The sequence below is a fragment of the Sceloporus undulatus genome, chromosome 1 (genome assembly GCF_019175285.1).
Source record: "Sceloporus undulatus isolate JIND9_A2432 ecotype Alabama chromosome 1, SceUnd_v1.1, whole genome shotgun sequence".
NCBI classification, from domain to species: domain Eukaryota; kingdom Metazoa; phylum Chordata; class Lepidosauria; order Squamata; family Phrynosomatidae; genus Sceloporus; species Sceloporus undulatus.
In genome coordinates, this window is record NC_056522.1 from 141,775,854 (window position 1) to 141,780,653 (window position 4,800).

The window sequence follows — 4,800 nt, forward strand, 5'->3', positions numbered from 1 at the left end:
TTTTTTTTCTTTGCGACAGTTATTTCTAACAGTAGCACTGATAGCAGTAGTCCTGTCAGTATCACTGTTGCCAGTATTTTTGTTATCTTGATTATCAACATTATAATAATAATAATGATGCCTCTGTGTGTACATGTGCATTTGTCTGTCTGTCTATCAACAGTATCTATCACTTTGAATTAAGAAGTATAATATGATGACAGTAAGAATTAATCTTAACACTCAGTTCATTTGAAGGGCAATCTTTAATGGTACACTTCTCACAGGGAAATCATGTCCTAACTGTAATGGGCCTTTGAAGCTTATCCCCTGTCGAGGCCACGGTGGGTACCCTGTAACCAACTTCTGGAGACATGAAGGACCATACATATTTTTTCAGGTGGGATTATTTGTCTAAGGCAAATCTGTTGTTAGATGAAAAACACTGCAGGGCATGTGAAACACTAGTTAAGGACAGACATGTTTTAAAATGGGATAGACAAGTAAAGAACTTCATATAGTTGGGGAACCACATGTTCATATTGGTCCATTCCAAATATCAACTGGCTAAACAAGACAAACATGAAGAAATGTACACAGAGCATCTTCTGTTACATACAGGAAAACATCTACCTTTTGTTCTTAAACCAGATCATCTTGACGTTAAGCTTATTATGTTTACTGATATGGGGGACAGTAGGGTTTTCTCCCTAGTATGCCAGGAGAAAGTTTAGAAATGATAAGCAAATGAAATAAAATTCTGAAATAAATCCACTCAAAATGTTTCTAAAATGCACAACCAATCCTGTTGAAAGTAACATTTAAAAGTAATTAGAAAACGTTGGCTGGAATCTTGCACTGGGAGACACATATATGGCGCATAGCCATGGGCCTCTCATAATGCTACAGTCCCAGAACATACCTTTTAAGTGATGCTGCTCATGCAGAAAAGCCATTCCTGTGTTATTGGAGGGGGGAATCAATATTAATGCATCCAGCTGTTTTCCTGTAGCTGGATATTCTGCAATAGGCATTTGCTGGGATCGCTGGGGAAGGACCCTGTAAATGTATCCTTGCAGCACATCCAGCTACAGCAAAATAGCTGGATATGTCTCTGTTGATCCCTCTGTTCCCCAGTGCATAGAAATGGCCATGTTGTGGGGGGCTGCATCACTTAAGAGAAAGCTAAATATCTTGCCAAACTACAAATCCCAGAATTTCATAGCATTGAGCTCTGGCAGTTAAAGCAGGGTCAAATTACATTATTTCTGCAGTGCAGATTAGAACCAGTCCAACAGAGCAAGTGGCCCAAAAGAACCAGAGCCCAAAAATCTGGAAAACATCAAGTTTATTCATTATTCAGAGGCCAATTATACAGACGTCTATTGAGAAACAAGTCTCACTGGACTCGGTGGTATTTAAATCTCAAAGAAGCATGCATAGCATTGCAATCATAAATGGCCCAAAATGACCTGCTGGCATAACCTTGGGGTATAAATGTGGAAGGGATCCAAATGTCCTCTTGTAAATCAACATGGAAAACAGTTATGGCAGCATTTTCCCCTGGGAAAAAAATATCCTTCCAAAATTACACCAGAAGTCAATCACATAAGCTACAGTTACTATTCTTTCTTTTGTCACAATGCTTTTAACTCAGATCTTTAGTGAATTTAAAAATCCAGGGTTTTCCTGTAGGACAAATACAGATATTTTAGAATGGTTTTACTGCTTAGGCAAATGTGATCACCAGCACAGAACAGGATGTTTCTCTTTAAACCAGAAATAGGAAAATGCCCATTACTCTTGGGAGATGGTGGGGAGGCAGTTGTATGATGTTTGAATTGCATCACTGTACGTTGTATTAAACCTGTTACTTATGTATCTATACTTTTCAAGTCAAGGGGGCCAGCCACCCAAGACCAGAAAAAAAATAGGAGCAGAAGCCATGCCGCCACTAAAAAAGCCCATATGCCAGATCACCAAGGCTTAAACGGAGCGAGATTACTGAGGTAAGCATTTCCATAACTTGGCAATGTTAACCCTGCTCCTTCATGGGCAGAGGGTCACCGAGGTGAGATTTAAATTAAATTTCAAGAGCCCCTGAATTGTGCAGTATATCCATTGAACGGATTCTGACAAAAAAGCAAACTAGGACAGTTTGCCCCCACTGCAACAATATTTATGTTCTGCTCATCACAGAGATTCCACATTGGTTAGAAGTTTGAATTCTAGTGAAAAATGCTCTTGGGTTTTTCTGGTTGGTTTGCCACGTGTCACCGCGTGTTCTTTTTCTATTCTGTTTGAAGGCTGTTTATCGTGAGTCATGACTTTGTGCTAGGGTTTTACAGGAGTTTTTAAAACCCCGAAACAATGGGACATGGTTTGCTGAGTGGGGGTTATATTGAAGGACACAATTTGTTCCTTCTCTATAGTTTAATTAAAAATAAAAAAGAGTTCTATAGTTAAAATGCACAAGAGCTTGCTATTGCTGCACTGATACATATGCACTTATACATTAATCTATAACTTGGAAGGAAAAGATGAAGACCACATTTTTTAATATATCTCTTGAACAAAGGATACATCGAAGGCTTTCAGGGCTGCATCCATAGTTTTATTGTTTTTTCGGCTATGGCACTGTTCCAGAACAGGTTTCTTCCGAGTTTCGCAACAATATCGTGGTTGGACAGATCATCCAACAGATGCTGCAAAACGTCAGGAAGAAGAAACTTTTTGGAACCATGCGCCACCATAGCCCGGAAAAACCCACCAAACACTAAGGATGACTTTTAAAAAAAAACCCTGAGGAATACAGAAACAAATACCACACCCTCTCTTCACATTTCCTCCATCTAGAAGAATCTTATAATATCAACCATCCCCTTCTAGGAAAAAAGGAGCCTCCAGAATAATGTTGAATGAGGCACATACACCCCTTCTCTCCCTGGTCACCCAGTGAGCAAAAAAATGACATCTCTCCTCCACTTGTTGTTTGCCTTCAATTTGTTTCTGATGTATAGCAAACCTAAGGTTTTCTTGGAAAGATTTGTTCAGAGGTTTGCCATTGCCTTCCCCTGAGGCTGAGAGTATGTGACATGTCCAAGGTCAACCAGTGGGTTTCATGGCCAAGTGAGGAATCAAATCCTGATTTCCAGAGTCGTAATCCAACACTCAAACCACTATCCCGCTCTGGTTCTCTCTCCTCCACAGCTCCATAAAATTCCACAAATCATAGCAAATGCATAATAAAGCCTCATCTGGAAGCATTATAACCTTAAGCACATGCAACTGAACTTTCCACCTTTCCTCTGTAGTATTGTCTCTGTTAAATCTTGTTCCCAGGTCAAGGAGTACCTTCTTGTATCGGAAAAGCAGCAGGCCCACTAATCTTATGATGCTATATAATAAATAAACAAATAATAATAATAAATAAAAGAGCTTGGAATGGTTCCTTTCTTAGATTACACATCCAATGGCTTCAGAATATGCTCTGTGGTTGGTTAACAAATCATGCCTATTCAGCAGATGTGGGTTTTTATATCACAACAAGCCAAATTGCAGCTTGTTGGCTTATTGGGATGCACAAACTCAGGGTGTGTGAGCAGGTTTTACATGGCCCACTCCTGTTCAGATTTACTATGTATTTCCATTTACTTATTGGAAATACATAATATTTCTGTATTGGGCCCATTCTGGTCATTCAATCAACTGCCAGTTAGAGGATCGTGTCTTCAAAGAAGGATCAGTGCTAATAAAAAGTATGACAAAGGAGATTACTAGAACTGAGGTCCAAAACACACTGCAGAAATAATCCAGTTTGAGACCGCTTTAGCTCAATGCTAGGGAATTCTGGGAATTGTACTTTTGTGAGACATTTAGCCTTCTCTAGTAGAGAGAGCTCTGGGGCCACAATGAACTACAATCCTCAGGATTCACTAGCACTGAGCCAGGGCAGTTAAAGCGGTCTTGAACTGGATTATTTCTGCAGTGTGTTTTGGACCATAAACAATGATCTAAAAACAGAGCTGGCTATACTTAGAAGATTTCTTAACATTATAAGGGATGGGCTCTAAAGAATTTGCCTCTAGTGGAATGACTTCTTAGGGAAAATCCCCATAGGGACAAAGGGTGTTTTACATTGCCTTATTTCTGCTAATAGTATTTACTATTTTGCTGTTGTGCACCTTCAAATCATTTCCAACGTATGGCAACCTGGTAGGGCTTGGAATCAGAGCATCTAGAGTTGGAGGAGACCCAAGGGCTATCCAGTCCAATCCCCTGCCATGCACAAATACACCATCCAAACTCTTCTGACAGATGGCCATCCAGACTCTGTTTAAAAACCTCCAAAGAAGGAGACTCAACCGCTCTCTGAGGGAGTGTGTTCCACTGTTGGACAGCCCTTACTGTCAGGAAGTTCTTCCTAATGTTGAGGTGGAATCTCTTTTCCTGTAGTCTGAATCCATTGCTCTATGTCCTCGTCTCTGGAGTAGCAAAAAGCACCCTTGCTACATCTTGAATATAATATCCCTTCTAATATTTAAACAGGGCCATCATATCACCTCGTTAACTTTCTCTTCCCCAGTCTAAACATGCCCAGCTCCCTAAGCTGCTTCCTAAGCCTAAATATTCTGAAGGCACCAGATATTGCCTAAAGGCAATATTTGTTCATGAGGGGGTTTCATTTGCCTTCCTTTGAAGCTTTTAGAATGTGACTTGCCCAAGGTCACCAAGTGGGTGTCCATGGCTGAGTGGAGATTTGAACCCTGGTATTGAGAGTCAAACCACTACACCATACTGTCTCTATTTATTACTACTTAA